Source organism: Macaca nemestrina, chromosome 6 (assembly GCF_043159975.1).
Source record: "Macaca nemestrina isolate mMacNem1 chromosome 6, mMacNem.hap1, whole genome shotgun sequence".
NCBI classification, from domain to species: Eukaryota; Metazoa; Chordata; class Mammalia; order Primates; family Cercopithecidae; genus Macaca; species Macaca nemestrina.
In genome coordinates, this window is record NC_092130.1 from 40,080,826 (window position 1) to 40,093,253 (window position 12,428).

The window sequence follows — 12,428 nt, forward strand, 5'->3', positions numbered from 1 at the left end:
TTATAATGCATCCCCCACTGCAGCACAACACAAACAGAACAAGGCCTGCTGACTCTAGAGCCTACCGGTCATCTACTCTCCTACTTGCTTCCCCCACCCCCTGCTGGCATAAGAGTATTTGTAAGACCAGCCTGGCCTTTCCCAGACTCTCCAGAAATGCCCAACCTGGGGCCAAAATGTGTATGTGCATTTCCTGTGTTATCAGGTCTGATCCCACTGTGTTTTATGTAAAGAAACAGGAGTAAATGATTGGCCTGGGCCTGAGGACTTGGTACCTCCAGATTTTGCTGCCCCCTCACTTGTATCAAATATAAACACCAAACACCCAGGACTGTTTTGGATGTCACCAACACACCCCTGGGGCCACAGATACACCCATTTGGACAAACAGGGACCTAATAAATAATTGAGTCTATGGAAGCCAGACAGGGTAAGGGAGATAGCAGGCAGAGGCCCTGCCCATTAAATGGGATAATAATGGAAGACCTAGTGCCTGAGTCTTAAATTCTTTTCTTTTTCTTTTTCCTTTTCTTTTTTTTTTTTTTTTTTTTTTTTTTTTTTTTTTTTGAGACAGGGTCTCTCTCTTTCACCCAGTCTGGAGTGTAGTGGCACAATCACAGCTCACTGCACCTTTGACCTCCTAGGCTCAAGTGATCCTCCCACCTCAGCCTCCAAGGTAGTTGGGGCTACAGGTGCACGCCACCACACCCAGCTAATAAGTCTTTTATTTTATTTTTGAGATGGCATCTCCCTATGTCGCCTGGCCTGGAGTGCAGTGGTGTGATCTCAGCTCACTGCAACCTTCACTTCTCGGGTTCAAGTGATTCTCCTGCCTCAGCTTCCCAAGTAGCTGGGATTACAGACATGTGCAACCACACCTGGCTGATTTTTATATTTTTAGTAGAGACAGGATTTCACCATGTTGGCCAGGCTGGTCTCAAAAACTCCTGACCTCAGGTGATGCACCCGCCTTGGCCTCCCAAAGTGCTGGGATTACAAGTGTAAGCCACTGTGCCTGGCTGCCCAGCTAATGAGTTTTAAATTCTTTTGTCCAACAACACCTTGAAATTCCCCAATTTAGCTGTGTCCCTGGGATCTGCCCTTGTAACTCAGCCTTCCAGTGAGGATGGAGAGAAGCCCACTAGGGGGTGTGAGTGAAGGAGTTCCCAGAGCTAAATGAGCAAAGGAAAATGTGGTCTATTATTAGCAAATCCTGTTGACTCTATCTTCAAAATATACCCATAATCCAACCACATCTCCCCACCTCCAGCACTGCTACCCTGATCCAAACAACCATCATTTCTCACCTGAATTATTTCAGTAGCTTTCTAATCTCTTGCAATAACCCCCCTGCTTCCACTCTTCCTCCCTTGCCCAAAGTCCATCCTCCACACCATACATGTCCTTTCAAAAGGCAGTTGAGCCACATTACTCTTCAGTTCAGTACTCACCCAACACATTCCCATTACTCCAAGAAGAAGAAGAAGAGGAAGAGGAGGGGGGGAAAGGGGAAGGGGAAGGGGAAGAAGAAGGTGAAGAAGAAGATGAAGAAGAAGAAGAAGGTGAAGAAGAAGAAGAAGAGGAAGAGGAGGAGGAAGAAGAAGAAGGAAGAAGAAGAAGAAAGAAGAAGAAGAAGGAGAAGGAGGAGGAGGAGAAGGAGGAGGAGGAGAAGGAGGAGGAGGAGGATAAAGAGGAGGAGGAGGAGAAGAGGAGAAAAGAAGAGGAAGAGGAGGAAGAGGATGAGGAGGAAGAGGAAGAGGAAGAAAGAAGGAAGAAGAAGAGGAAGGAGAGGGAGAGGGAGAAGACAAAGACGAAGACGACGACGACGAAGAAGACGACGAAGAAGAAGACGAAGAAGAAGAAGACGACGATGACGACGAAGAAGACGAAGACGACGACGAAGAAGAAGAAGAAGAAGAAGAAGAAGAAGAAGAAGAAGAAGAAGAAGAAGAAGAAGAAGGAGAAGGAGAAGGAGAAGGAGAAGGAGAAGGAGAAGGAGAAGGAGAAGGAGAAGGAGAAGAAGAAGAAGAAGAAGAAGAAGAAGAAGAAGAAGAAGAAGAAGAAGAAGAAGAAGAAGAAGCTCCTTGTCATGGCCTGCAAGATTCACACCCTGGCCCCAGCCCACCTCTCTGACGGCATCTCACACCAGCCTCCCCTCGCTCACTCCTTTCTAACCACACTGGCCTTAGTCTGTTCTGCAAAACCTGTTCCTGCCTGAGGGTCTTTGCAGGATCTATTTTCTCTGTAAGGAAAGCCTTTCCCCCATATCCTCACATGACAGTCTGTGACCTAGGTCTCATCTCAGACGTTAGCTACTCGCGGAAACCTTCCTTTTCCATCCTATCCTAAGTTTCTCTCTTGGGTCACTCTCCATCACATTTCTCTGTTTTATTTTGCTCCTAGCAGTTACCACTACTAGTAACTGCCTCATTTATGTATTTGTTTATCATTTATTGCCTGACTGTCCACGCACACGCACGCTGAAATGCACAGTCCGTGGAGCAGGTATCTGTCTTGGCTGCGGAGCCTAGAGCGGCGCCTGGCACGTAGTGGCTCTCAATAAATATTTATTCAATCAGAGAGCGTACAAAGGGCGGAGCTGAGAAAAGAGCCGCGCTTCTCCTGGAGGCCACACGAGGGCGCTGCTCCCCACAGACCAGATTGCTAGGGCCGCTTCCTTAGGCTCAGTGGCTGCGGACCTGCCGGGGCGCTGAGATAGAGATGCCGAGATGGCAGGGAGGGATCCTATATCCTCATCCTTGCCCTGGCCCACCGCGGAATGGCCCGGAGGGATGAGGGCTTGGGGAAGCACAACAGGATGGGGAAGGGAGGGCCAATCAGGCTCATCTGAATGTAGGTCAGCCACACCCCACATATTGAATATCAAGAATCCATCCCCTGAGAAAGGGGACCCAGGCCAGCCCTCCCCAGAGCCTCACGTCTGGTCCAAGGAGGTCCCAGGGCAGGAATTAGAAGAATGTGTCACTATATTTCCAGTTGGGGAGGGGTGCTGAGTCTGAATGAGAAGGTGGTTTCACTGCCAAGAGGAATAGAAACTGGCCTAGGGCCTGAATGGGCCTTGAACCCCTGTGACCACTCCCTTCAAGAATGTGCCCGACATTAAGGACAAGTGACTCAAAGGAGCCTGAGGAGGATGGGAGCAAGGATTTGGCGTACCTCCCCCACATGCACATACACACATGTTCCCTTCCCACCCAACTCCTGCCAAAGTTCAGAGTGTCTATCCTTGCCCTTTCTGTGGCCCCAACTACCCTGGCTCCCAGTGCTGCCTGGAGTAGTGGGCCACCATGCCTCCACCCTCTCCAGGTCTCACTTCCACCTGTGGACCTGAGTGCCCTGAGCTGGGTAGGCCGGTGAGGGTTGGCCCGTGGGCACCAGTGGTCTCCCAGACAGGGCCCAGGGAAGGTGTGCTGTGTGGGTGAGCAGTGCTATGTGGGTGAGCAGCCCTGTGTGTGGCCGCTGTAAAAAACCCTGGCCTAGGAGTTCAAAGACTGGTTCTCACCCTGGCTTAGTCACAGACTTATTGGATATCTTTGAGTAAGACCCTTCCCTTCTCCAAGGCTCCATTTTCTTACATGTAAGTGGAGACAGTTGGGGTAGATTATTTCCAAGGTTCAAAGCATACTTTCATGCAGTACACTGTATCTTAAGGGAGAGGAAGTGGTCTCGGGAATAGGATGCTTGGCTTGCTCACTTTCGGCAAGCGGAGAAGAGGTTTATCTTTGCTGAACCTAAATTTTCTTTCTTCCTTTCTTTTTTTGACACAGGGTCTTACTCTGCCATCCAGACTGGCATTCAGTAGCAATGATAGCTCACTGCAACCTCAAACTCCTGGGCTCAAGTGACACTCCTGCCTCAGCCTCCTAAGTAGCTGGGACTACAGGCACGTGCCACCAAGTCTGGCTAACTTAAATATTTTGTAGAGGGAGGGGCTCATATGTTCCCAGCTAGTCTCCAACTCCTGGGTTTAAGCAATGGCTTCCCATAGTGCTAGGATTACAGGCATGAGCCTCCTTGTCCAGCCCCTTACAAGGTTTTCAACACTTTAAAAAAACAAAACAAAGAAATGTTATTGGCTGGCCACGGTGGCTCACACCTGTAATCCCAGCACTTCGGGAGGCTGATGTAGGCCAATCACCTGAGCTCAGGAGGTCGAAACCACCCTGAGCAACATGGCAAAACTCCATCTCTACAAAAAATACAGAAAACTAGCTGGGCATGGTTGCACACGCATGTGCTAATAGCTACTCGGGAGGTTGTGGTGGGAGGATCGCTTAAGCCCAAGAGAGGCTGCGGCTGCAGTGAGCCCAGATGGTGCCACTGTACTCCAGCCTGGGCAACAGAGTGAGACCCTGTCTCAAAACAAAGCAAGACAAAAACAAACTTATTGTTTAACTCATTTAAAAATAATATATAAATTAATATAAATTAAAATATTTATTAATGTGAGTCTAATTATAGATTCACAAGAAATTGCAAATCTCCAGCTTTCATCCAGCTTCCTCTGGTGGTAACTTCTTTCATGACAGTAGTACAATATCAAAACCAGAAAAATGACATAGGTACTATATTATTAAATAGACTATAAGCCTTAATCAGATTGCATCAATTTCTGTATGCACTCATTTGTGTATGTGTGTAGTTTAATGAAATTTTATCACATTTATAGGTTTACTTACAACAAGCTGGGCAAATTGTACAATTTCCTTAAGCCCAATTTATAAAACTAGGGTGTTAATACTAACTTCCTCAGAGGAGTGTTATGAGAATTAAGAGATAATGTGTATAAAGTGCGTAGAAGCTGGGCACGGTGGTTCATGCCTGTAATCCCAGCACTCTGGGAGGCTGAGGTGGTGGATCACGTGAGGTCAGGAGTTTGAGACCAGCCTGGCCAACATGGTGAAACCCCGTCGCTACTAAAAATACAAAAATTGGCTGGGCGCAGTGGTGGGTGTCTGTAATCCCAGCTACTCGGGAGACTGAGGCAGGAAAATCGCTTGAACCCAGGAGTCGGAGTCTGCAGTGAGCCGAGATTGTGCCATTGCACTCCACCCAGGGCAATGGAGCGAGACTCCGTCTGTCTAAAAAAAAAAAAAAAAGAGAGAGACATAAATAACAAGTAAATATTTAAAGAATGGGCTGGGTAAGGTGGCTCATGCCTATAATTCTAGCACTTTGTGGAGAATTATTTGTGGCCAGGAGTTTGAGACCAGCCTGAGCAACATAGCCGGACCCCATCTCTTAAAAAAAAAAAAAAAATTTTTTTTTTAAGTTAGGCATGGTGGCATGTGCCTGTAGTCCCAACTACTCAGGAGGCTGAGGTAAGAGAGTTGCTTGAGCCCAGGAGTTCGAGGCTGCAACGAGCTGTCATCACACACCCTATACTCCAGCCTAGGCAATGGAGTAAAACCCCAACTCTGAAACAAAATGAAAATGAAGAATGACTAGAGAGCCCCATAATTAAATCAAATTGGGAGGGAAAGAAATTGTCTGCTGGGTGTGGTGGCTCACACCTGTAATCCCAGCACTTTGGGAGGCCGAGGAAGGAGGATCACTTGAGTTCAGGAGTTGGAGACCAGCCCAGACAATATAGTGATATGTCATCTCTACTAAAAATCAAAAAAATTAACTGGGCATGATAGTGCACCTGTAGTCCCAGCTACTTGGGAAGCTAAGGTGGGACAATCACTTGAGCGTGGGAGGTCAAGGCTGCAGTAGGCTGTGGTCACGCCACTGCACCCCAGCCTGGGTGACAGAGCAAGATCCTGTCTAAAAAAAAAAAAAAAAAAAAAAAATCCTCAAAATGCTAGGCTAAGGATAACAACTGCAACTGAGTCTCAAAACTTAACTGTGAGCTTCCTGGCAGTTGAAACAAAAAAAGAACATAGAGTTCCACAACTGTTATTATCTAATAATAAAAGGAAGTACCTATACCAGATAGCCATGACAGTCAAGACTGCATTACCAGAGGAATTTGTTACATGGGACCTTATATGGAATAGTATCTGGAAGAGCACTTTTACAAGGGATATATAGAAAAGCTTTTTGTTGTTGTTGTTGTTGTTCTTTTAGACACAGTCTTGCTCTGTAGCCCAGGTGGAAGTACAGTGACACGATCATGGCTCACAGCAGCCTCAACTTCCACCTCCTGAGCTTAAGCAATCCTCCTACCTCAGCGGAGTTGGGACTTTTGTCTTTTTTGTAGAGGCAGGGTCCCACTATGTTGCCTAGGCTGGTCTTGAACTCCTGGGTTCAAGTGATCCTCCCACTTCGGCCTCCCAAAGTATTGAGATTATAGACATGAGCCACCACACCCAGCCATAGAAAGACTTTTCATGTGAGTATCTCTTGTGTCAGTGGTTCTCAATTCTTTCAGAATCAATATTTCCTTTTTTTATGACAAATAATATTGTTAATATCCCTTTGCTATCATGAAATGAAGTTTAAAGATAATATTCTGTCTGCACATTTACTCTAAAGAAATTAATAATGGCTGGGTATGATGGTTCACACCTTTAATCCCAACAAGTTGGGAGGCCAAGGTGGGAGGATTGCTTGAGCCCAGGAATTTCAGACCAGCCTAGGCAAAATAGTGAGACCCCATCTCTACAAAAAATTAAAAATTAGCTGAGTGTCGTGATGCATGCCTGTAGTCCTAGCTACTTAGGAGGCTGAGGCAGGAGGATCGCTTGAACCCAGGAGGCTGAGGCTGCAGTGAGCCATGATGGTGCTACTGCATCCCAGCCTGAGCAACAGAGCAAGACCCTCTCTCTACAAAATAATAAAAATACTCTAATTAATATAAAAGAGAAAATGATTTTAAAAATAACATTACTTCAATTGGCAAATGCCTGCTCACAACTACTCAGAAATCTGAATGAAGTAGCCCATTGATTACAATCACACAGACTTCCCTTGAATGTCACAGCTATAAATACTGACTGATAACAGGTGCGTTGTATTGGTAGCTCAGATATCACCAAAATGAACAATTCACACTAATTTCATTCCTGGAAGTCATTGCAAAAACTCTTGTTATATTTTTGTGTAAATTAGAGATGATTCTAGGCTCAAGTTATTATAACCAAGATTTGTACCGATAGGTGTCTGGTAGGACACTCAAAAGCAGGTAATTTCCTGACCCCTTTTTCTCCCAAATGCCTGAGGACTCCTCAATCAGTAACAACTAAATTCCTGAAATGTCCCCTAGGGGGCAGTACCTCCTTCTTTGCAAACCATTGTCTTAGACCAACCCTTAGTTACAAAAAACGAGCAAATGGATAATGTGAAATTGTTAAACTGCAGACCTGCAACTGCCTTTCTAAGAGTAACCGAACTTGTACATTCCTGGTACAGAATGTGATGTGACCGCATTCCAAGGTTAAGCACCGGAAAAGTTAACAAGTTAACAGGAGCTCTGACCTATTTATATAGGGCTTTTCATTTTGCCAAGCACTTCAGAGATGCTATCTCCTTCAGTTGTCACAAGAACCTCCTAAGTAGATTGTTATTCTCCCCACTTATAGACAAAGAAGCTGAGACACAGAGAGAAAGGTTATCATGCCCTGTAAATCAGGCACTGTCGATTGTTATAGAATTGTCTCCCCGAGTTTTTTTTTTTTTTTTTTTTTTGAGACGAAGTCTCGCTTTGTCGCCCAGGCTGGAGTACAGTGGTGCCATCACAGCTCCTCCACCTGCCGGGTTCAAGTGATTCTCCTGCCTCAGCCTCCTGAGTAGCTGGGATAACAGGCGCCCGCCACCACGCTTGATTAATTTTTTTTTTTTTTTGAGACGGAGTCTCACTCTGTCACCCAGGCTGGGGTGCAGTGGTCGGATCTCAGCTCACTGCAAGCTCCGCCTCCTGGGTTTATGCCATTCTCCTGCCTCAGCCTCCCGAGTAGCTGGGACTGCAGGTGCCTGCCACCTCGCCCGGCTAGTTTTTTGTATTTTTTAGTAGAGACAGGGTTTCACCATGTTAGCCAGGATGGTCTCGATCTCCTGACCTCGTGATCCACCCATCTTGGCCTCCCAAAGTGCTTGGCTAATTTTTGTACTAAAAAATAGAGCCCAGGTTTCGCCATGTTGACCAGGCTGGTCTTGAACTCCTGACCTCAGGTGATGTGCCCACCTCGGCCTCCCAAAGTGCTGGGATTACAGGCATGAGCCACTGTGCCCAGCCTCCTCAAGTCTTTTGACAGCAACATGACAGCAAACATTCATGATGAACATTACTGGCTGGCACCTGAATGCATGGTAATTGTTTCAAGTTCTCATTTTTCACTTGAGGAATCTGAGGCTTGAAGAGAGAGATGAGTTGTGTAATGAGGGAGGAATCACTTCCTCTCTGTGCTGGCCAACACAGAGGGGATGGCTGTAGGGGCAAAGTCCTTGGTCTGGAGATGTTAATCATTTGAAGTCACAAAAATGGGCCCAGAAATAGAGAAGGATGGTTTGGGATCCAGCACATTATAAATATTCCTTCCTCAGCATCTTCTGGAGATGATAGGGATTCCTGAAGTCCCCTCACCTCCAAAAGCCTCTCCCTATCTCATCCATTCCTATCCTTCATCCTATTCAAATGGATCCTAGCCCCAAACAATCAGACAGCAGAGCTTGTTCATCCCTGAATAGGCATGAAGCACGCTACTTCCAGGTGCCCAGCCAGCATGAGGAGGTACACGGGGACTCCAAAGGGCAGGTCTGAGTTCTAATCGAATCCAGCTGTATGCCCAAACTGCTTGATTCACTGTCTCAGATGGGGTGAGAGAAGCCAGCCTGGGCCAAGGAGCAATGACCCCTCATCCTGACTTTCCAAGTTTGGGTAACTCTGGGCTCATGGTCAGACCCACCCTCAATGGCAGTGCCCTTCTTTACCCCTCTCCCCAACCCAGCAGAGCTCAAGGGCTGTGCAGGACTCACTTCTTGTCAGAGGGGAATGAGAAGGCAGCTGAATCCTCTCCTACAGCGGGCACAGCTTCCCTCTGACCTCTGAGCCTGAGTTGCTTTTTTGGGTTGAGGTTTCCAAAACTCTGGGTGGCCTTGCAGATCTAGCATCTCTTTGATAAGTATGGCCAGCTCCGAGAAAGGAACACTTAATCTCTGAGGATGGCTAGCTCATGATAAACCAACATTTTATTCAAATTCCCACTTAAAAAGAAAAAGGAAAGAAAGCAAGAAAAAATTTGGTCATAATAACAGCTGTCATTGAGTAAGTACCTACTATGTGCAAGGCATATTCCGCTTTATACACATGATATGACTGAATCATCACAAAAGCCCTATAATAATAACTACTATTATTGTCCCCACTTTTCAGATGAGCAAACTGTAGGTAAGAGAAATTGAATAACATGTTCAAAGAAAAAAAAAGAACCAAAATTTGAATCCCCAAGTATCTTACTCCCAAGACTGTATCCATTTCATTAGCTGCCCTGCTGTCCTTACCTAATCCTCCTTCCAGCCTAGTGAGCCAGAGATCCTTATCATTATCCCTCAAGACAGATGAAGGACCGAACCTCAGTAAAACCATCCACAGAAGCATAGAGACAGCGGCTGTCGTTTCATCCATTTGAGTGTTGAGCTCAGGAGAGCACAAGCCCAAGTGAATGAGGGGGTTTCAAACTGAGGCTGAGATACTCACTAGCTGGGTGACCTTGGGATGTTACCTTTTTAAGCTTCAATTCTTTAAAATGCAGATGATGATAACAGTGTCTAGTTTGGGGGATGTTGTGAGGATCAAGCAAGATAATGCATGTGCAGTGTTGAGTACAGGGAAATTGTCATTACTGAAAGCTTCTCTGCCTCAGAGGTTCAGATTTTTTTTCAGATGTTTGGCATGTTATCCTGATGAATCATGTAGACCAGTGCTTCTGAACAGGGCTGATGTCAGAATTACCGGCCTAAAGTACACATGTTCGGGCCCCACCCAGGAGATTTTTATTTAAGCAGACTGGGGTAGAGGGGTAGAGCCTATGGCTCTTTATCTTTAATAAACTCCCACAGCTGGGCACTATGACACATGCCTATAGTCCCAGCACTTTGGGAGGCTGAAGTGGGAGGATCATTTGAGCCCAGAAGTTCAAGGCTGCAGTGATTTAAGATCGAACCACTGCTCTCTGGCCTTTGCAACAGAGTGAGATCCTGTCTCAAAAAAAGTAGTAGTAGTAGTAGTAATAGGCCGGGCGCGGTGGCTCACGCCTGTAATCCCAGCACTTTGGGAGGCCGAGGCGGGCGGATCACAAGGTCAGGAGATCGAGACCACGGTGAAACCCCGCCTCTACTAAAAATACAAAAAATTAGCCGGGCGCGGTTGTGGGCGTCTGTAGTCCCAGCTACTCGGGAGGCTGAGGCAGGAGAATGGCGTGAACCCGGGAGGCGGAGCTTGCAGTGAGCCGAGATCGCGCCACTGCACTCCAGCCTGGGCGACAGAGCGAGACTCCGTCTCAAAAAAAAAAAAAAAAAAAAGTAGTAGTAATAATAATAATAATAATAATAATAATAATTCCCGGCCGGGCGCGGTGGCTCAAGCCTGTAATCCCAGCACTTTGGGAGGCCGAGACGGGCGGATCACGACGTCAGGAGTTCGAGACCATCCTGGCTAACACGGTGAAACCCCGTCTCTACTAAAAAATACAAAAAACTAGCCGGGCGAGGTGGTGGGCGCCTGTAGTCCCAGCTACTCGGGAGGCTGAGGCAGGAGAATGGCGTAAAAACCCGGCAGGCGGAGCTTGCAAGGAGCTGAGATCTGGCCACTGCACTCCAGCCTGGGCGACACAGCAAGACTCCGTCTCAAAAAATAATAATAATAATAATAATAATAATTTAATAATAATTCCCAGGTAATTCCGATGCACAGCCAGGTTTTTGTATAGAAATCTCGACCACAGTGGAGAAGGAACTCTGGTTTCTCTTCAAGTCTCCTTCTCTCCTTTCTTGTCACCACTAGCACCCCTGTCTTTTTTTTTTTTTTTTGAGACGGAGTCTCGCTTTGTCGCCCAGGCTGGAGTGCAGTGGCCGGATCTCAGCTCACTGCAAGCTCCGCCTCCCGGGTTTATGCCATTCTCCTGCCTCAGCCCCCCAAGTAGCTGGGACTACAGGCGCCCACCACCTCGCCCGGCTAGTTTTTTGTATTTTTTAGTAGAGACGGGGTTTCACTGTATTAGCAAGGATGGTCTCGATCTCCTGACCTCGTGATCTGCCCGTCTTGGCCTCCCAAAGTGCTGGGATTACAGGCTTGAGCCACCGCGCCCAGCCAGCACCCCTTTCTTCAAAGCCCTTCCTACTGGTAAGCAAGTGCTCTCTCCAAATCAAGAACTCTGGCCTAGCAGTGAGTCAGCAGCACTCAGAGTCCCATGGAGCCTGCCTTTCTGGAGGCCGAGGAATCCCGCATGGGCTGGGAAGCAGGATGCTAGGGTTTCTGCTCTGCACTTGCCCCCTTCTGACTCACTGGTGGCCCAGGGCTAATCAGTCTCCAAGCCTCAGTTTGCTCATGGTCAATAGACAGTCAATAAAAGCAGGCTTGTCCGTCTGAACTCTGCTTCCTTAGGACTGTGTTCCTGGCATTTGACAACCTGACATCCAGAGAGCAGATGGGGGAGACCTGAGCAAGAAGAGGGGACGATATGGAGGAATCCTGCATGACAGTGCTGTCTCATTTACATCTCATATGATTCTCACAATAATGGTTATTAAAATCCAGTGTCTACCTTGGCTTATAATGTCCTCTTTTATGTGTTGCTAGCCTTTGTTCCAGTATCATCCCATATCTCTCCTTTTTTGGCCCTCTTGCTTTTCCTTGAATGTTCCAAGCTTTTTTCTACTTCAGAGTCTTTGCACTATTTGCACATCTTGGAATACTTTTGTCATGGATGATCCCAAGTCTGATTTCTTCTTCTCATTCAGGCTTCAGCTTACATGTCACCTGCTCAGAGAAGGCTTTGCTAATCAGTCTAAAGTGTTATCCTGGGCACTGGAACATATTATCCTACAGCACATCATTGTATTTTAACTTTCCTCTTAGCAGATATCACTATAGGATATGTTTTTCCTTGTTTATTTCCTTAATGTGCTGCCTCTTTACTATAGAATATAAGCTCTGTGAAAGCAGGTACTGGGCTGTCTTATTTATTTCTATGTCCCCATTGCCTCCCAAAAATGTTCAGTTAATGTTTATGGAATAATTGAGTTAATGAGGTTGCCTCAGCATGAATTGTGATTTCTTTTCTTTGCTCAGAGACATCCAAGGTTCTGAGAGGGGAAGTGACTGTCCCAAATACAATTCAAGCTTTTTATCTTCTTTTTTCAGGCCCTTCCTGTAAAACCTGGCTGACACACAAACCTAGCTGGGGTGAGGCTCCAGGTGTGATGAAAGTTTGGAGTTGCCCCATGAATGGGACTGAGGCTGATGT